The sequence below is a fragment of the Mus caroli genome, unplaced genomic scaffold (assembly GCF_978045245.1).
Source record: "Mus caroli unplaced genomic scaffold, Mus_caroli_1 scaffold_3, whole genome shotgun sequence".
NCBI classification, from domain to species: Eukaryota; Metazoa; Chordata; class Mammalia; order Rodentia; family Muridae; genus Mus; species Mus caroli.
In genome coordinates, this window is record NW_028227258.1 from 83,364,689 (window position 1) to 83,386,903 (window position 22,215).

Genomic DNA, 22,215 nt, shown 5'->3' on the forward strand with positions numbered 1-22,215 from the left:
TCTCTGCAGTGTCCCGGTCTATGCTTCCATAACATCTTATGCCCTTCTTCCAACAAACTCTCCAGACAGTGCTGTTGTCAGAAAGATGTGGGAAATAGATGGCCCACATATATTTTTATATCTAGGCTTCTGTTTATAAATCACTAGTTTTGTTTTGGGGATGTTTTCAGGTCAAAGCGGTTTTAAGATCCCTCTACAGCAGTTACCTGCTATCCTTGCCCTATTCCTCCCATTTTCTGTGTATTAGATATTTTCTCAACCCAGAATTTATAGTTCCCTGTACAATACCAAGCACAGAATTTGTTGAGAATCTGCTCTTTATTCCCTGGTAAAGTTGCTTTGGTAATAACAAAAGCACTTACTCTTGGTTTCACAGACTTTTTAATGAGCATAAATCAACACTAACAATTCCTTTGTATACATATGCAGACCCACATTAGTGCTTTCTTTTCATTGTTGTGAAAAACCACCCAGTGTGAGATTTGCCTTAAATCCTTAAGTGTAATGCAGCATTAAGTGAAGGCATAGGATTGTACAGTGGGTCTCTGGGTTTGAATATGGTGTATACTTCGCATTTAAGGATATTTCTGAGTTCTCTGGGATTCTCCTTGCTATGACTTGCCCTTAATTTTTCTAATAGCCCGTGCACATATTAAATGTAAAGCACGTAAGCAGACTCATGAATATCTGCAAAAACTGTGTACCTTCTTTCTATGCAAATGTTTGCATACCTCTGTCTTTAAAATTACTTTTCTGGGTCAAGGTGAGATTTTTGTACATTAGAGGACAAGAGGGCAAGTGCTTTTTAACTTTATACTATTTGGCAGAATCTATTCATTACTGTTCCTTACAAATAGGATCTTCATTAACATGATAAATAAAACGCTAAATAGTATATCTTTTGTTGAATAAATGACTCAGACAGTTCTATTCACAGTGACCTTAGGGTAATACTAGGTCCTCCTAAGTCCCTTGCCTTGGATTTAAGATCCTGCTTTGCCTGGCATCCTCTCCTAACAATAACTTTTATGTTAAGGCATTGGTGCAAGGTCTCCAGAAGTGACCTCTCAAAATGTGCATGCTACCTTGGAGGGACATGGACTTTTCATTAGCATAGGCTGGCAAACTGCCACACTCAGTCATTTAACATCTAGTAATTGGGTTCCTTTTATGTGCAAGGCGGTGTAGTCAAATGAGGAAAAAGGTGGTTCCCTGAGGACATGGTGGATTGTTAATATTTGATGGTTCTGAAGTCAGAAAAATCACTGTGTGGAGAAAATGAAAGATTTCAGGTGAAGGTGGCCGGGCTTAGCATGTGGCTACGGTGGAAGTGGAGGGCAGGCACAGACCAGGTTGAAATAGAGACTGGTATTTTTCTTCTTATTTCTTTAGTCAAGTGTTATTAAACACCTATAGTGCTCCTGACTTTATGAAACTAAAGACAATGAGCTGGCACAGATAATACGCACATGCACTAGATGGAGATAAGGGACCAAGTAGGGAAATGTGAGGAGTACATGAGGTTGGGTTAGAAAGGATGGTGATCAAATGAGGTGAGTGTTGCTAGTGGTTTAGGGATGAGGGCAAAGAAGACCTGAAAGGAAGCAGGAGAAGCAAATCACTCTTGGAGGGAGCAGAGCAACCCAAAATAAGGAATAACAAGTTCAGTGGCTCAGAGCCAGGAAGATACTTGGTGAGTTCAAGGGATGACAAAGGCATCTGTGTTGCCTAAGGCAAGTGGATGAAGGTGGCAGCTCTGACCTTGTCTTGGTTGCTGTGGGTAGTCAACCATGAACTTTGGAGTCACAGTATGTGTCTTGGATATTACTCCAAATGAGCTGATATTTGCTGGAAGATTTTTAGCTGAAGAACGATGCCAACAGATGTGTATCCAAAGAGAGCACATAGACTGTTTTGCTGACATTAGACATGTGTTAAGTGTAAATATGAAAAGAAACATATAAAAATGTGGAGGTATCTTTTTCATGGCACATCTCATGTGGTTGGCTGTGTGAGAATGAAGCTGAGTGTCTTGGGTTAGGAGAAACAATTGAAGTGAATGAAGAACACAAACTTTGAGCTTTCTGTGTGAAGCACACAGCCACAGAAATAGCTCTGGGTGAAGAATGGGAGAGGTTTGTAGTCAGAATCAGTAATGAGGAAAACAAAAGGGGTTTACCTAAGCACCTAGCAGTCTTGACCTATGGCAGAATGTGCCTCGTGCTGAGGAAGGGGCATTCTTGTTATAGACCAAGGAACACTGGAGGAACAACGGGCACAAGTCTGTTTGTGGACACATTGTGGATGCCAATCCAAGTGATTTCAACTTGGTAAAAAAGACAGATAAAGTTATCTGTAAACTGGCAGATGCTACTGTTGAGGCCCCAAAGAGCCAGCAGAATCTAAAAGCTCTTCAGTCTTTATATAGAAGATGATGTCTATCAGTACAGAAAAGCCCTTAAATAGAGAAGGTACGAATTCCAGGACCAAAGTACCCAAGGTTCAGTGTCTTGTTATTTCTCATGTCCTGTGACACAAGCAATGATATATTGCTCTGAAAAAACACTACAAAGAAAAACGAGGAGGAGAATATGCTAAACTCTTGGCCAAGAGAATAAATGCAAAGAAAAACGTAAGGAACAAATTATCAAGAGATGTAAGTCTTTCTCTCTGAAGACCATCTACTTCTGAGTGTGAGTCCTATATTAAAAAAATAAGTCTAAGAATGAAAATAACCAGAACTCAAATAAAAAAAGGGGGACAGGTATGATTATGAAACTGACTAGTTTGTTTCAGGAAGAAATTAGAGGTTGGGCTATAGTTTTGTATTTGTTGGTAGAACTTGGCCAGATTGCTGTCTTAACCAGTGCAGTGAATAATGATGTTCCACTTCAGGGGAGGACTTTGTACACTAAGAGCTTGTGGGACATATCTGTAGTCTGGACTTGGGAACCTAATCTTATTTTACCTGCAAAAAGTCTCAGAAGTGAATCTTTGTGATTGATGGTTGTGTTACACAATCTGGAACCAAAGGAACCACATGTACAGTGTTAGCTGCTAAACAGATTCCCTCAGAGGCAGATTTGTATACTAACAAAGTATTCTCTCCTGTTTTGTTTAGCTAAAAGCTTTTGGAGAAAACTGAGCATGCCCAGAGACATTCAAGTCCACCATCTTTATGAGACAGCTGAGCAAGCCAAGGTGTTCCTGTCCATGATTTTAACCTTTTGAACATGCATTCATATTCTTGAACTAAACACACTTAGGAATGTATTACCTTCTTTCTCGTTGAAACTGTTACCTTAGACTGAGTTTGCTCAGGATGAGTGAGTGTACTCAAGAATGTGCATTTCCCATGTCTATCTTTGTGTATGTCTATCTTTGGTTTCTAGTTGAAGCAACAACCATCTACAAAGAAAGTTTGATTTAGAGATAAATGTTAAAGGTTGTGAAAATTGCCTTTTATCTACCTTACATTTGGGGCATTCTCCTCTCTAGATACTGTTTTCAAGGGTATATACTATTATATTTATATTTACCTTCACCCTACCTAGCTGCAGTTCTTATCTAAACTATGTTTTCATACTCACTATATTTAGTAGGGTACCCCAGAGACCAATATCTTATTTTACCTGCAAAAAGTCTCAGAAGTGAATCTTTGTAATTGATGGTTGTGTACTACTTATTCTATTGGGGGCAGTAAACCCTGCCTGGTGCCCACAAATCACACCACTGTGCATCATTCAATACAAATAACAGGAATGTTTCTGTTGAACACAATTGCTGTGTCTAAGTGATCATTTATTTAGCAGCGGATGTTTAATGAGTACTTACCATTTTGAGTGACCATGCTGGGTTTGAGGGTACAGGTATGAGATTCATTATGTATGAGGTACAAGAATTCATGTGAAAGGGGTTTAGTAGGGAGTGTGTCTATGAGTCCATGTAATGAGATGGGAAAATAGGACAAGGAGGTACTAATTATAATCTCACAGAGGACAACTCTGGGGTATTTCTAAAGGGAAGCCCCAGAAGCTGTTGGTTATGAGTCAGAATTACTGAGACCTGAGAACAGGGAGCTGTTCTCCTCCAGGAGGATATAAATTTCAAGATACTTCAACCTATCAGATTTGGGTACAAAGGGTAACTTGAGCTCATGAAAGTGCATGTTCTTGATGCTGGTACTAAAGCCCACATGAAAGCCTGTGGACATGAGTATGGAAAAAAGATAGCGGGAACACAAGAAGAGTTCTGATGAACTCTGCTTCATCCAGACTGCAGACTGGATGAGTCTGCACTGTGCAGACTCATTCATGATGCATAAGAAAGTTCCTCCATGTGGTGAGGCACTGTGGGCTGGGGATGCAAATCTGTGTAGAATGTTTTCCTTTCAGTATGAACCTCTGCCCTTAGGCTAGGAAATGTCTGATGTAATAAACTTGCTGTCAACCTACTAGATGGTCTCTGTAACAGCTGGTTTCATACAGAGGATTCAGCTTTTGTCATCTGTCTGATTGGTTGTTTGTCACTTTCTACATAGACCAGCCTTGGGCAGAAGGAGTGTATGCTTTTGGGCTCATAAATAGTTTAATCTTGGTTGAAAGAGTATCTAGGTATATAGTCACAGTGCTTGTGGCTCAAGGACAAAGACTATCAGATACCTAGCCGAGGAGATACTCTTCCCACAGGGTGTCAGTTATATCTATAGTGGGTGCTAGCTAGTGGACAATAACATGGAGTAATGTTCATAGACCAAGATTTTCCACTTTTGAGTTTCCAGAGACTCTGAATAGAATCTTTTTTTATGGCTATACTTGTCACTACGAGGTCTAGCATTCTCATGGCCTAAGTGGTCATTTATACCAAAACTTAAAACTCACAGAAGCCACATTTTGATCTGGTGGTCATCAGAATGACACAACAAAAGAGAGCAACTCTTCTAACCTGGAAGGACTACAAATCACTGGTTCTTTCCTGCTAGTAGCAAGTGAAGGTGTAGACAGACCCTCATTATTATAAAGGTAGTTGGATGATGGTAGTTTGGAATCAGTGTTACTTTGTAACTAAATGTATCAGAGAAATGTGTATATTCCTTGTTTTTCAGGGTCTGATTGTTTATTCCAATGTACCTAGATTCTTTGAGGGGAGACCAGAGGAAGCCATATTATATACTCACATAGCAACAGTGGCTCCTTTTTCAAGTAGAGTTGCACCAGTGGATTTTGTGTCTAAAATTGGCTCAAGTCTGGAGAGTGGGGAATGAGCACTTCTCTGTCCATTAGCACAGCTGACTGTTATGTTTTTCATTAAAGATATTTCATTATCTACGTTAAACAGTGTCTTTGCTGTCTGTTTAACTATCTTGTCCTAAGACAGCTTAGTTTATTAGGTCTTTGTAGGAGGCATGGTGGTCTTTATGGTCACAGATAAGTAGTAAAGAACCTGGAAAACTAAGCAAATAAGGTTGTTTCTTCAAGTGGAAAAATGCAATATGTGTGTTGTGCCTAGAAGGCTGAGAACAGACATATTTATTAGCCTGATGTCTTTTGCTCTACCTGTGTGTCTAGAGACATGTCCAGTATCAGATACTTTCCCAGACTCTTATCTTATTTTTTCCTTCAATCTGTAGAACCCATCTTTATGGACTTTACCAAGGGTTTTGATGTAGTCATGCCCTATTTGTATTTAGCTTACCTTGTTCTTCAAAGAGATTTGTGTATGCTTGTTGTGAATGTGCGATTGAGTTAATTATCACCAGAATGCATTCTCATCAAATTGTGTTGTACTTAAATATGTCTAAAGTAAACTACTTGGGGTCAGAATCCAGAAGTTTGAACCATAACTGTATACTTAGTTGTTTTGAATTGAAGTGCCTTTTGCCTTCCATGGATTGTCGCTCTGTAGGGGTGTGAAGACTGCAGAGACCCTCAATGGTATCATTCCAGGTACTTGAAGCATTGATGTTTGTTGTAGAACTCTACACCTGGCCTCTGGTAATTCAATGTTGTTGCACGGTCTCTGGTATCTCACACTTTTTCTCCTCATCAATATTAGGAAGTCGGTTCAGTAATAACTCCTACCATTCATCCTAGCCTACTTAGATCTAACCTTCACACCAGCTTCTTGATGATGCCCAAGTCCCATGGCTTAGTGAAGGGGATGCTTTCTGGCTTGCAGGGACATAGCTAAATGATGGTCTCCCGGATCTCATATCACCATGATAGTCTTGTATGTTTGAATCACTACAAGGATCACACCTGTGAGCCTATTGATCTCATTTTTTTATATTCTGAAAAGGCATTTTTAGATCAGCTGATGAGTTACTGCTTCTTTCTTTTCAAGTTTAGAGTAAAAATTCAAACAAAAGTTATTAGTATTGGCAGTAGGTGCTGGCTCTAGGATGTGGAATTATAGGAGCACATCCTATTTAAACAAATTCTCCATTATATAGCCTCACTGTCAGTGCCTTCATTATTAGATTCCAGGAATATTCATTTTATTTTTGCCAGGACCTGTTTTCCAGGTTTTGTTTCTCCTATGAATAATTCTATTCACTCTTCCACAGAGATAATACTTCTCTACTTATATTATATTCGCATGGAAGGCAGGGAGAGAGCTTCACATCCAGGTTGAGGGCAAGTCTGATCTTTCAAAGTGTCTGTCTCAGTTAATACTTACTAAGTCTTAGGCACATAAAGGCTGATGTTATCCAGCCAGAAGACCCGATGCACTGGTTGAGGCCCACAAGTTTGGAAATAGAGAGATCGATAACTTCAAGAGTATCCCAAGTCTCAGGATTTTACTGTGTCTTAACCAGAACCTATGTTCATGACATGAAGCTGTTGCAGGAATCCTGAGTTCTTTGTGCATCATTGGCTCTCACTTTGCAGACACCGCACTGGCTTTCTTAGCTACAGCTCCCAATGGAGATGTTCTCCACCATGGAGAACATGTGAATTTCTTACCATGCTCATTCATTCATTTACCCATTCATTCTTACACATAACAAAATAAACCACAATAAGATAGGATGAAACTATCACATAAAAATTGGACAAGACAAATCAACAGAAGGAAAAGAGCTCTAGAGAAGGCATAAGAATCAGACCCACTTATCCACACACTCAGGAATGCTTAAAAACACTAAAATTGAAACCGTAAAACATATGCTAAGGCCCAGGTGCAAACCCATGCATGACTTGTGCATTCTGCCTCAGTCTCTGTGAGCTCTTATGAGCTTTACACAATATTGATTTAGAAGGTGTCTCCCATTTCCTGGTGTCTTTCATTCTCCCTGATTCCTACACTCTTCCCAACTCTTCTTCTGCGGGGTTTCCTTAGCTCTGAGGAGAGAGATTTGATGGAGACATTCTATTTAGGGCTGAGTATTCGAAGGTCTCTCACCCTGTGTAATGATTTGCTGTTGGTCTCTATATTTGTTTCCATCTTATGCAAGAGGGAGCTTCTCTGATGATTGCTGAACAAGGCACAGATCTGTATGAGTATGTCAGAATAGCATTAGGAGTCATTTTATCACCACATTATTTTTAAGGCCAATATTATTTTGTTTGACTCTAGATCCATAGGCTATGTAGTCTCTGATTCTTGCTCACTTAAGCAGTGCTGGTTAGGGGTTCCATCTCACTGCCTTACGTTAAATCAGTTACTGGTTGGTTACTTCCACAAGTTTGTGCCACCATTGTCCTAGCATATCTTGTAGGTATTATACCATTAGGTAAAGGGTTTGTGGCTGGCTTGATGCTTACATTTCTCTTCTGGTATCTCTCAGAGTACTTTCCTGTCCCAAAGTTGTTGGAACATACAAGGAGACAAGGGCTTTACATAGGCACCAGCTCAACTTTCCATTAGTTGTGTAGTTGTTGTTTTTTAGCAATGGGGACTTGCTGTCAGTTTGTGGAGAGCAACCAAGAGAGTCTTGGCAATGGCCTGGGCTATTTGGAGGAGGATTACTGTAGGGTTCTTTTGGCCAGAAACTCAATTAGATGTAATCCAATCCCAATATTGGAAAGTTCATTTGGTGACCAGAGATAGCCAGTTGGGACTCTGTCTCCCCAATTATTTGGCAATTTCATTTAGATTGTCTTCATATTTGTGTGTATTTTAGGAAGTTTCTACTATATTAGGTTTCCATATTACTCTTCAAATGCCCCTCAATTTTGCCTGTTTCCATTTTTCCTCCCACAACCCCTTCTTCCTTCACTGTTCCCACTTGATCCTCCCACCCCAGTTTCCCTCTATCCATCCATATTTATCTATTCTGTTTCTTTTTCTAACAATATATATCTTTTTGTTCCTTCTGGTCCCTTACTCAGTACATAACCTCTGTGGCTCTACAGATCAGTACTTCATAAAAATGTATTGAATCCTTTATATGACTGATAATATTGTGGCCATTGAGACTAGAATAATAAACAAAAACTTATCTTCTAATTGGGAAAATATAATAGACTAATGTGGTATGTTAAGTGATAAAATTATGGAAGAAAACAGGCCTTTAACATTTGGGGGCTGGGGACTGCTTTGTGCATATATTGTAGCTATTTACGAAGGTAGCTCAGAATAGACTTTTGTCAGAAAGCAGTGAAGGTTGATCTAGGGGAATTTGCTAGGCCAATGCAGTACAAACACCATGAGACAGGAAATTATGATGGGTCCAAGAAATCACTAGAACTAGGGTAGAAACTGCAATTGTTAGCTCCAATGGAGTGGTCTAGGGTGCTGATTGAGTTTGTAACAGTTGTTACCCATATAGAACAATGGCAGCTTAGTAAATAGGGTCTTGGGGACCATTTTAAGGACTGTGTTTTTTACTCTAAGGTGCCAGATCATAGGGACTATGGAAGGGGGGATTCCAGCTTGCAGGTTAAAAGACCTTCTGCTCTGTGAAAAAGAGGCCCTAGGGGCAGAGCTGGGAATACAGACCCCTAGGATGCTGATGCAACAACCACAGCCACAAAAAACGGAAGCAGTGGGATAGTGGAGACAGGCCAGGGTCTGGAAATAGAGAGTATGCTTTTACCAGAAATGTTAATGGGATTTGAGAATAAATTGACTAGATTAGCTATGGAGTTCAAAATATGACTGCTAGGAATATTTCATATAATTTCTTATTCATTTCTAATTCATGATCTCTTCTAATGCTGTATCATAGTTTCTAATTTTAGGGAAGAAAAATTTCTTTACAGGTAATTCCATTAGAGAGAGGAATGCTAAACCTATTGACATTTCCATGGGTGACTGATAGCCCACAGTAACAGATTAATCATTCAAACGTAGTTCAATCAGGTTTACAGAAAAAGTCTAGACTTATCTCTGGCTTTGATTAGATATTGGATTCTTAACAATGAATGTGTGAATTAAGGACTGCTTTCTCTCCTTTCCCTCCTTCCCTCTTCCCTCCACTCCTGCCTTCCCTTCCCTCTCCTTCCCTCCTTTCCCTCCCTTCCCCTTCAGGACAAAGGACTAAAGGATCAGCCTTTGAAGTGCACTTCCATGCAACAGTGACATGACTCAAAACAAGAAGTTAGCAGAGATGTTTTGTGTGGTAGCATCCTAGCACTTAGAGAGGCAAAGCCAAGAAAATCAGGCATTCAAGATGGTCCTGGGCTACTGAGTGAAACCATGTTCCAAAAACTAAGTTAGAAGGAGAATTAGGTGGAGTGCAAAGCAAGAAACAGAGTGGCCGGATGTGAATGAGCAAATAGTGAATACAAGTGCAATTTCTTAAGATATACATGAGTGAAAGCCACATTAATTTTATAGATGCAATTTCCCTGAACTCCATGAGTAATGTAATGATTCTTAATCCCTATGTAATAGAGAATGGACATTCACATATATAAACTTCCCCATGTAATTAAGGAGTCCATAGGTGCCCTAAAGCTATAGCGCTCAAATGGAAAACTATTCAGGATTTTCTAAATACTTTGGTCTTGGCATCAAGCAATGGCCATACTTTAACTCTCTCCTCCTAACACACTTCAACTAACTCTGCCTAGACCCTGCCAAAATTAGAACATCCCAGATCTAAGTGAAAGTCACAAGACAGATTGAGCACAATGTGACAATGATTCGTAGATCTCTCAATTCTCATTCTCTATGCAGGACGGAGAGGAAAAGATGCTTTGATGATTCTGAACACTTGATTGGATTCCCTCTAGAGATTGGGTGAACATGTAAGGGATGGTGAATGCATCATTATCCATGCATAGGTTCAGCCCTTCAGTGAAATATGCTTACCTCAGAGCGCCAATGAACAAGAACATTTGAGGCAAGCCGAGGAAAGATCCATCAACTAACAAATTTAAGGAATAGGCTAAGGAATGAGATTCAGCTTTTCTGCACCATAGAATTCTGCAAATAATCACTGGAGGCATCGAGCTGTGGACCGTGAGTGCAGTAAGTCAGGGTTGTTTCTTCTCTAGTAAATTACATATCACCTATGAGCTATTTATTTATTTAGCTATTTCAAGCTGATTAAAATGCACACTTTGTAGAGTTCCCTGGGCATAGGTACAAAATAATAATGGCTTGGTAAGCAATGTGCACTGGAAACTCTGCAAGCAAATGGATTCAAGTGAATTGACACAGCTGAACTGGTTGCTGTCAGTGAAGTGTGGGTTGGCCGCCAAGGGTGTGAGTGTCACCTTCTCAAAGGCACTTGGTGAGCAGAGCATGATGAGCAGCAATGATCTGTTTTGGAATAGCAGCCCGTGAGACTGACATTTTTCTCTGTCTGATTTCCAGATTGAAAACTGTATTGCATGTATCTTGGGATGCCTTGCATCTGTAGAGCACTGTGCTTATGTGCTTCCCCTGTGCATTTGTCTATATAGCAACCAGAGAAATAGGTCTGAGCCAATGCCCAGTGGCAGACTCTGTTGGTGTAAAACCTTAGGATCAAAAGAAGGCAACAAGGTAGTTAGTGTCTATATTATTTGCACTGGAGTATGAATAAAGTGGCCAATCAGGAAGATCTATATATCTATTGTGGGCTTTGCCATGTACTAATTACTTGCTAATTCTGGCTTGAGAATTGACTTCATTATCTCAAAAATGGAGGTAATAATACTATTGCATTCCTAAGGGTGTTTTGAGGGTGAAACAGATGTACCACAGCAAAGCACTTAGTAGACTCCTTCATGCACAGGAAGATCTCAGAATGTGGCTCACGTTGACCTTCTCACCTTGGGCTGATCTCAACAGGATACTGCAGGTGTCTCTCTTAAGATCTTGCAGATAAAAAAAAAAACTGCCAAACTAGGTGTATTGGTTAGAGTACTCTGGAGGGGGAGGGAGAGGGGAGGTGGAGAGGGAGGAGGAGAGGGAGGAGGAGAGGGAGGAGGAGAGGGAGGAGAGGGAGGAGAGGGAGGAGAGGGAGGAGAGGGAGGAGAGGGAGGAGAGGGAGGAGAGGGAGGAGAGGGAGGAGAGGGAGGAGAGGGAGGAGAGGGAGGAGAGGGAGGAGAGGGAGGAGAGGGAGGAGAGGGAGGAGAGGGAGGAGAGGGAGGAGAGGGAGGAGAGGGAGGAGGGTCATTAGACTGGCTCACAGGCTGTAGTGTGGTCCTGGTAGTTCAACAATGCCTGTCTCAGAAGGGAAAGACAGAGAATCCAGTAGTTTTTAGTCTATGAAGCTGTACATTTCTACATCCCCAATCTGGTGATAGAGTTCAGATGATTCCTTGAGAGTTGTTGGTTTTCAGTGTACACTGAGATCCTGAACAAGTAATTCTTATTTGGGCCAGTTATTGGTGGCTATTTCCTCTGTCTCTGCATGCTTGTCCCTGCACATCTTGTAGGCAGGACACATTTTGGCTTGAAGGTTTTGTGGGTGGGTTGCTGTCCTTATTCCTCCACTGGGAGTCCAGCCTGGCTACAGGAAGTGACCACTTCGGGATCCATATCCTCCACTGTTAGAAGTTTCAGCTAGAGCTACCCACATAGACAGCCCCCTAGGTCTCTCTGTTAAATTCTAGAGATGGCCCTTCCCCTGCTGATTTTCATTCTCTCTCCCCTGTTCTCACACCTGCTTCCCTTTCTCTCCCCTCTCGAACCCTGTTCCCTCCCTTCACTCACCCCTCCGATACCTATTTTATTTCTCCTTCTGAGAAAGATGGCTCAAATTGAGACCCATCCCACGAGCAAGAACCAATTTCTGACACTATTAATGATACTCTGTTATGTTTGCAGACAGGAACCTAGTAGCATAAATGTTCTCTGAGAGGCTTCACCCAGCAGCAGACACAAACAGATGCAGACACCCACAGCCAAACATGGAAGAGTTAGGGGAAGGATTGAGGGCTCCAAGGGACTAGGAAATCCATAGGAAGGCCAACAGAGTCAATCAACCTGGACCCTTGGGAGCTCTCAGACACTGAATCACCAACCAAAGAGTATATATTCATGGGCTGGACCTGGCTGCCCTCCCACATATGTAGCATGTGCAGCTTGGTCTTCATGTGGGTCCTCCAATGACAGGAGTGGGAGCTGTTTCCTAAAGCTGTTGGCAGTCTGTGGATCAAGTTCCCCTAATTGAGCTGTCTTGTCTGGCTTCAGTGGGAGAGGATGTGCCTAACCCTGTAAAGACTTGATGTGCCAGGGTGGTGGGGAAGGATACTTAGGAAGGTGCCTCTACCCTCTTAGAGTAAACGGGGATGGGGGAGGGACTAGAAGAGGGCAGTGATATGGATGTAAATTGAATAATTAAATAAATTAATGGAAAAATACAGAAAAGAAAATCCCTCGGGAGTGTCTATCAATTTGGGCTTTCGTTAATTCCAGATGTAGTAGAGCAGACAACCATGGCCAGCCATCCTACCAGGCTCCATTCAACTGTTTCTCTGCTCTGTGGGGCTCAGTCAGCAGTGGGTCTTTTGTTCCTCCTGTTAGTATTCAGCATACTGGCGAGAAGAAAACCTCCTTGATTTCCCACAGGGCTTTGCAGCAGAAGGTATGTTTCTAGTCCAGATCATGCAGATGAAGTTGGATCAAGGTTTCCCAGGAAAATGGAACTCAGAGCTTTTTGGTACAAGCTTTTTTTTTTTTTTTTTGCACTTGAATGCTTACGTTTATAATATGTATGCTGTTTAGGGATGTCCTTTTAGTTTAAAATTAAGTTTTGAGTGTTTTTCAGCATCATGGAAAATTCCTTCAGTATAACTAAAGATGAGCTGTCCTTTTGTATTTGTTTTGTAAAAATGCAGATGTCTTTGTTTTAATATAGTTTGGCAGTCTCTTGAATTACTTGTGAATTTTTGTCCCTTTTCCAACTTCTCCAATGCACATTCTATGAACATTTATATAATACACTTGTTTACTTCTGGTTGATTTTCTTCTGACAACAGATGGGAAGTGATTTTCAGGCAGACATAGCCTGTATAACTTTAATGGAACTGAACCAGCCCCTTAGCAATATTAAGTATTAAAGCCTCCTCTTTCAGAAGGCATGAGCCACCTAATTTTTCTATCTCGCCCCTGTGAACTTGATCAGTATATTTTGTCTTTAATTTTTCATTTCTTTTGTATGTGTGATAAGTGTATGTGTACAAGTTTGTACCAGTGTGTGTGTTTGTGTGTGTCTGTGTGTACAGGCTAGAGGCCAGTAGTGGGTATCTTCCTCTACTGTTTGAAAATCTTATTTTCTTTTGAGACTAGGTCTATCCTTGAAGATGGAGTTCCCTGATTGGCTAACTGCTGGCCAGCAATCATTGGGCAGTCGCCTGTCTCTTACTCTGCAGTGCCAAGGTTACCAGGTATCAGCACTTGTAGTTGATGAGTGAGTGCTGATCACTTTGCCCACTGAGTATTATCGCCAGCTCTGTCCTTAAATTTTTTCTTAATTTACTGTTTATAGAAGTTGTTTTCTATCCTTATTAATGTTAAGAGTCAGCCCACCTTTGCAGAATAATCACATAGCTATTCTATGTACACCAACCATGAAAAAATACTTTCCAGTTTACAGACCCTGACAGAAATGTCAATCTTTAAAACTTTCTGATATGATACTTGAGTGCTTCATTAAATATTTGTACTAAACCCTTCATAGGCAAAAATATCCCATACCAGACACCTTAGGGCTATAGGTTTCATGAAGTCGGTGAATTATTTTAACATTTTAGACATAAAAAATTCTTGGTGGCTTAACTTTCAAGGACTTTACTAAGGACTTCGGGAAAACTTGAGGACTTGGTTATTCCTTCTAGACAGGCTATGTAAGAAGCATTTATTTTGTCTGCTCCTATACTTATCTAGAGACCTCATTATCTGGGAATACACCATGGCTCGCTCCCTTCAAGTCCTGAGGGAAATACCTTCACCCACCATAATATTAGCCTCTCAGTTTTGAAAGTAGAAGTGAATTGTAAATTTATCCTCTAGTCTTCAATTTGTCAAAGGATAGTGCATAGATAAAAAAAAAATGAAAAAAAAAAAAGTAAGTGGATGAAAAGCTCTTGTCTTTATCCGGAATGTTCTAAGAGCCCTGTGATGCTAAAGCTACTGTCATGAGGGGTTGACATGCTCAAATTAGAGAAAAGTCTGTTCATTAAAAAAGACTATTTCAATAATTCTGGCTGTCAGATGAGTACAGAGAATATATGAAAGTGGTCTAAAAGTGTCTGCACAAGCGAACACTCGATGACATACAAGTGTCAGCACTCAATTAAAAAGCTATTCCAATCATTGCAGAGTATGGGTCATCTGTGACACATGGCGTATCCCTGGGGATATGACAGCTAGACATGTTTATTCTTCTTCCTCTTTCTTTCCTCCATCACTTTCCTTCTTCCTTTGAATGAATTTGTATTCGTCAGCTGATATTTTTGGGGTTTTATTTTTCTCTTTTCACATTTTGGAAGACTGAAAAAAAGTTCTCCCTTTTTGGGGTGGCTGGATTTGGGTCCTCTTTAATGCAATATCCAAGAAAATTTGAACATCTAAAGAGAAACCCCCTCTGGCAATGTGATTACATCGGAACAGAGATACTGTGACCTGGTACTGTATTCACACCACTGAATGGCTCTTGTCACCTTGTGCTTTCACCGGGTTGTCTGGTGGTAAGCCATTGGGATGCTGTCAGATTAGAAAGAAGGGACTTGTTAATGAGAAGACTCCATTTAGTAGGTACAAGGAAAGGATGCAGGGGAATAAAATTATTCATTAAGAAGGGATGGGATTGAGTGGGAAAAAAAGGTGGGGTGGGATAGGCTTGTTGGTTCTTGGAAATAAGTTCGGTGAGAGTAAGATCATTGCAATGTTTATGTGACTCCAGGAGACAAGTTTTCTCTCTAATAAGATGGGAAAGATCCTTGTTCTTTCATTATCCCCTTACCTTCAGGGTCATCCCAGTGCCCGCAGCTTTGTATCAGTGCATAAACTATGGTTCTACAGAGAAACAAGAGGATAGAGCCATGGGCATAGACACAGACATGAGACCAGAGAGGATTTATTACCGAAACTTTCAGCATGTGGAGGCTAATTTCTATAACAGACTGCTCATTGATGACCTTGGGATGTGGGTATTGCAGTTCAGCTAAAAGTCAGACAGGGAAGTTCATGGTGTGACTCTCAGTCTGAGACCAGAGGTCTGAGAACTCAGGGGATTTCTGAGTCTAATTCTTGACAAACCTGAAAATTTAATATTCAAGGGCAACAGAGGAAGATTGTCTCTCAGATTGGGGTACACACACACACACACCTTAGAGTATGTATAAACACTTTCCCTACAAAATTCATCAAACAAATATAGTTCTTTCAAGTCAACTCAGCATAGCTGTAAAATAAGGCAAATAAGTACTAAACAGTTTATTCATGAGTTGTTGTCTGACCCATATCACCCAAAATGCTCTACTTCTCTTAGAAGGTGATGACTAATTCAATTCTGTCTGTCAGAACACTGTTAGTGCTGGAACTTTGTGAACAGCTGCGGAAAATAGCTAAGACACTGATTCTTGAAAATTTGTTTAGGAGATTAGCGAGGGATTTCAAGCATTTGTGAGCAGTTCCTGTTCGGATGCCTTTCAGCCTTCCTTTCTCCCTTATGACAGTTCAGCCGTGGAGAAGTGTTTCTCGGTCATGAACTAAGACCATGCCTCTTAGTTTGATAACTACATCCCATACCTGGGTCTCTTCCCTTTTCTCCACCTTCTGACTTGGAGACATTTTGCCTAAAGGAGTATTCTACCGTCCCTCTTCTTTGGGCTCTTTGTGCTTGGGGTGATTGTGGAGGGATGTGCATTGCTGGCAATGGGTAATAACATTATGTGTAAGGACAAATTGAAGACTTTTCAATATATATACATATATATAAAATCTTATAGAAGATATCTCTCTATCTATCTATATATTATTTTATATATCTATATACCTTATATACATTTATATTATATTCCTCTTTCTATATATGTTATATGTTATATAACATATAATACATATTTATACATAATATGTAAGTAGAAATATAGATTATGTATAAATTATACACACATATATATAATTTATATATTATACATCTATATATCTCTACCTATAACTTGAGGCTATCAGTTCAATCGGCTCTTCTTCTGAAACACAGGGATGTTTCAGTGGCCGAGGCAGTCAAATACAAGTGGGAAACACTTTGACCCCTCACAGTGTTACTTCTTTGAAGTTGTTTTTTGCTTCTTCCCACTTTGTATTTTCAGGAGTTTCTTTCCTTTGCTATCCTCCTGCATGGTTATGCCCACCTTTCCCCTGGCATTGTGACTTGTAAGGAAAATCCCTGCCTAATTGGCTAAGATACTCCCTGCAATTCTTTCTTTAGCATTACAGAACCAAGGGCCCGTGAAAACATTTTTAATGCTTCTCTTTTAGTCTTGAGCTTGTAAACTGGGAAGCAATTTAACTCGATATTTATATTGTTACAAAACCTAGCAACTAGCTCCAGGAAGCAGAGCCCCACTGTGTTCCAGTCCTTAAATCACCAGATTATCTCCTGTGCACTCCTGGTGCTGTTTCTGTCATATTGACCTTCAAGTGAGAGCTGTCCTAGACTCCCTTAATAAAGTTTTCATTCAAAATCTTGCAAATGACTTACTCAAATCTCTCTACATATAGATATTTAATTTCCTGGAAAGCTCTTTTGGGGAAGTTTTAACTAGGAGGACAGTTATTTGTACATCATTCATCCAAAGAATGGCCCTGCTGTGTTGGGGAAGGCTGTCTGCTTTGGCTGACTGTGGCTTCTAGAAAGGCCTCGTGGAGCAGTAAGGGAGGAAGAGGACAGCCACCTAGACGGTCAGCCAGGCAAACCAAGCCCAGCCCCAAGGGGGACAGGTGCCAGTCAGAGTCCCCCTCACCTCCATCTCATTAATGTGATAATTCGCCTGCTTCTGCCCTCAGAGAAAGCATTTGCCTTACAGAGGATCTCATAGCAACGATGGTGATTTCATGCACAGCAATAACACTGAGTTTCTGCCATCTTTCACGACCTTTTCCTAGTCCATCCTCATCTAAATGTATGGAAGGTAACATACATCCTAATTATCTTACAGAAGTGATCACAAAGCTGGAGAAGTTCAACGTGCGCAGACCTATCTGTCAAGATTCATCTGGGTCTCACTTGCTCTAACTTTTATTTTTCATTAATAGGAGCTAGTTAATGATGGAGCTCAGGCTTGTCTAGAACTTGCTGTGTAGTCCTGGTTGGTCTGGAGGTTGACAGCTTCCTGCAAAAGCTTTCAAATGCTGGGGTTACAGGTTTGTACAACCAGACATAACCTTTGTTTGGGCCTCACTTCAGCATCATTCTCTCCATGATATATTTCCTTCCATAAAATGCCTGGTTGATTTTCATAACAATACACAATCATAAACTTTTGTCAGTGTATATCACTTCAAGTTTCCCAGAGAAACTTCACATTCTACTCTCAAGAGCTCAGGCCTTAGACAAAAACAATACAGTAAAAACATATTAAGATACAGCTAAGCATCTGAGCTTTTGTTTGAAAATAAGTCAATAAATATAGCCTCACATATAGACTGAATATCTTCTGGCACTGCTTTTTCTTGCTCTGGGAATTTGTTACCCTAAGGAGTGATTTATTCTTATTATTTTTCATGCATAGTCAAGCAGTTTCATTAAGTTTCCATATTTATTTCCTAACCACATGGCTCTCCTCATAATCTCCTGATCACACTGTGCACGTTCCCGACTGCTGCTGTGTGAAGGCCATTCCTCAGGATTAGACTCTCCACCCCGCCCCTCCTTATTTCCATGAAGAATCTTCAAACTTCTCAGCTCCTCTCAGCCCTGAGATCCTGCACTGCATCCTCCTTCTCCTCCACACTTCTCAGCTACATACAGGAGCCCCTGCGCTCCCTGTCTGCTTCTTACATTATGCTACCTTGTACAATATATCTTTTCTTAAGGTTCGGAAGGAATTTCAACATTTGTAAGAATAAGAAAAGAAGCATGAACCCTTGTACATCCTTTTCCTAGAGCAACTTTTAGCATTTTGTCTGCTTGTTTCTCTATCCATAATTAGAGTGATTTTCTGAAGAATTTGAAATTAAGTTGAAGACAAAGACTCTAGATGCTATTTTCTAAGCAAATCCAATATTCACGTTGCCACCTTGTATTTAATATACTTGAAAATGTTAACTCTCACCTTCTGCTACAATTGTTTTTTGGTTTTAGTGTTGACTTTTCATTCTTTTCAGTTTCCTCTTTCTATTTATTTTGCCCAGTTGTCTTTGCATGTTGTCCACCTTTTCTGCTGGCTGATCATTGTGGATTGCATGTGGAATGTATCCATATACTCATGCATTTAAACCCTTGGTCCCCAGCTGGTGGCATGCTGGTGGCATGCTTTGAAAAGTCTGACATCTCTAGTAGGTGGATCCTTATGGCAGGGAGTGGGCCTTGAAATTTTATAGCCCAGCACCATTTTCTGTTTGCTCTCTGCTTCCTGATTATACATCCAATGTGACCAGCATCCTCCAGCTCCTGCCACCATGTTTTCTCTGCCAGCACGACCTCATTTGTCATCAATGGCTACTTCATGTATATCTGTATTTGTGTGTGTGTGTGTATCCCAAATATTACCTGTTAGTCCATATACTTTTACTTGTGTTATGTTTTCAGGGCTGACCATTTGGCACTGGACAACCAGTTGGTGCTCTTCCCTGAGGAGGACTTCTTCTGCTCCTGGTTTTCCTCAGCTGCCTGTAGTTTCACCTTTGGCCATCTGCTCCTGTAATTTTATGCAGTCACCTGTTCATTCAGTTTTTAGAATAATAACTTAGCTTGCAACCTGATCTCTGTAAAGGATCTAGGAAGAGTTATTTGTCCAGTGTTTTCTTGTCTGAAAGCAGAAGACATAACTTCCATATTCTTACATGTAAGACATAGCTACTGTCCAACATCAGCCCAGCTTTAACAGACATTGTAATTATGTCCTTCATAGAATTAAAAAAAATGGATCTAGAACCTAGGAGCATACTTTGTGCTTTGTAACACTAGTCTTGTATTCCTTGTCCTCTGTTGTTCCATCTCAGAATCATTTGGAGAACTTGTAATACTTCTTCTTTGGATTGTATTTGTTATGGGAGTGGACCATTATATTCCTACCTCTTTTTTTTTTTTTCCTTTTTGAGACAGGTCTTGATATGTAGCCCAGGATGGAGTTAAACTTGCAACGTCCTTTAGAATTACCATTGCTATTATGCCATTATAGTTGTTATTATGTGTATGTGTGTGCATGCATGTGTGGTTTGTGTGTATGTGTGTGCATGCATAACCATATGAACACATTGCCACAGTGTGCATATGGAGGCAAGAAGACAATTCTGTGGAGTCAGTTTTTCCTTCCACCTTGTCATGTGGTTCAGTGATTGAACTCAGATTGACAAGTTTGTGCAAGAAATATCTTTATCCACTGAGCCATCTTACGAGCCTCAGGCTTACAGGTTCTCCTGTATTAACCTCCAATTGCTGCCATTACCAGCCTGTATTGTTGTGATGTCCAGTATTGCCTGTTATGTGTTAATGATGAACTTCAGAATACTGCTATTTTGTGAGTTAATATTTGATGTGAGTATGTGATTTTTCATGTTTCTCCCTGCTTATCATGGCTGGGGGTGCTTGGCATCAATTGTCCCACAACTAGTGATGGCTGGTGATTAGTTAAGATGATATTGCTGATTCATTAAGGTGATGTGAGCTAGTTAGTTAAGATGGCATCAATCAGGCATCTCTAATACAGTAGCTCTTGTTTTCTGTGCACAAATATTTTCCAGTTATGAAAATATTTGGTTCTTCATTGAACATGGACCAAATAGATTTTTAGTATCCAGTTATGATCTTAGTTGTAGTGGTTGCTTGTAATGGTTTTCTAGGCCACTTACTCTATGTTTATTGCATGCCGAGGAAGTATGTTTTTGATTTTTTTCAATCATGTATTATTGCCCATATGAAGTCAGATAGTATTAGAATCCATTGCTGTTACTTTTGCTTTTAATTTAAAAAAAATTAATGTCCACATTTTCCCAAATCTGATAAGTGGGAATGACTTCTCTCCAACTTCTGTTGCTTTTGATGTAGCCATGATTTGTGGGTAGTTCCTTTCTGGCTCTTCCACCCAAATGACCCAGGCTCCCCTTGAGCTTCCTTACGTTAGCCGTGGAATCAGCCCCATCAAAGGCGCTCTTAGTGCTTCTGCACAGCGGAAGTGTTTGAAATCAAGATCAGGACCTACTTCTGCATTGTTCTAGTTCCCAAAATGTGTTTTAAGTTCTTTAGTGGAGTTCCCTAGTGTGTTTCACAGGGCAAATCATAGCAGCTGTCTTTCACACACTACTTGGGGGTTATAAAAATCAGAAGTGACCTTAGATATTTCTGGCCTACAGTTATTATCTATGAAAAAAGTGAGTTTAGAATAGTAACTGGTAGGACTTCTTACAGTGCCAGATTTGGTTTTAGAGTGAAGAAAGTATTTTGTTTCCACATTCACTTATCCATTACAGAGTACTTGCGCTCTCCCAGGGACGCAGGCTAGTTAACATAGACACCACAACCACATTCGGAAGGAAGGCAAGTTTCTGCAGGTGATTTCGCTGAAAGGTAGCTTTTCTCTGCAAAACCTTGTTTTGCCTCCTGTTTCTTCTCTAAGATTCAAGAGTGTATTTAGGGGCTAAATAAACACACACACACACACACTTTCTGTGTAAGCAGTTCGCCTTGGAAAAAAAGAACAAAGACAAAGGCTTAAGGAAGTTAGTCTCAGCATTTCAAAATGTTATCTCATTACTCAGAAGTGAAGATACAAGGTAAATTTTACATCGAAAACAAACAAACAGCATTAACAAAGTCCTTACATTATGAAAGTTAGGGAACTACTGGATTTAGTAGTTCATCAGCATTTTGTGACTGAGTAAGAATGTTATCAAGGAGAATGCCCCCAGCGTGAGTAGCTTTCTAATCCTGTTCCTCTCTTTAATTTAGAAAAAGTGATTTCTATAATTTATATTTATGTTTTATTTTAAAAAGATCCATGTAAGCCTGGCGTGGTGTTGTGAACCTGTTGAGTGTGAGGCAGGGGCATTGTGCAATCGAGGCCAGCTCACTGAGATTGGCTGTTTCTCTAGACCAAACAAACAAACAAACAAACAAACAAACAAGAATTCATAATACAGTTTGTTATTTCTTATAAGATACTAATCTTTCCAAGTACATAGTGACTACCATTCATGCTGAATAGTGCAGCCTCAGGGATTGAAATGGATTCTATTTCACTGGATTCTATTTCTTTAGGGCAGAGTCCTTCTAGATTCTTATGCTTTTTGGTTCTGATGATGACAGTGTTGAGGAGTGAAGCTAGAGCCTTTAACATGCTAAGCAAGGATCCACCAATGAATTTCACTCCTAGTCTGCATTGCATCCATCACTTTTAATCCATGGGTTGGAGTGCAGGGGGTGCAGTAAAAGTTGCTTACAAATGTTTCACAAATGACTGCAGTTTTTGATGTCTGTGCTCACAGAATTGCGTAGGCCAGTCGCACACATGTGCTGTCCTCATTCATATGCATGTAAGAGAAGTCGTTTGCCTCTTTCAAGTGGAAAAGTCTCAGTAGAGTGGCCCCGCTTTATACTCAGAACGTCTTGTAGTGTGACACATAGGTCCGTGAGTTCTTCCAGATGAAGAGGTTTTTTTCCTCCTTCCA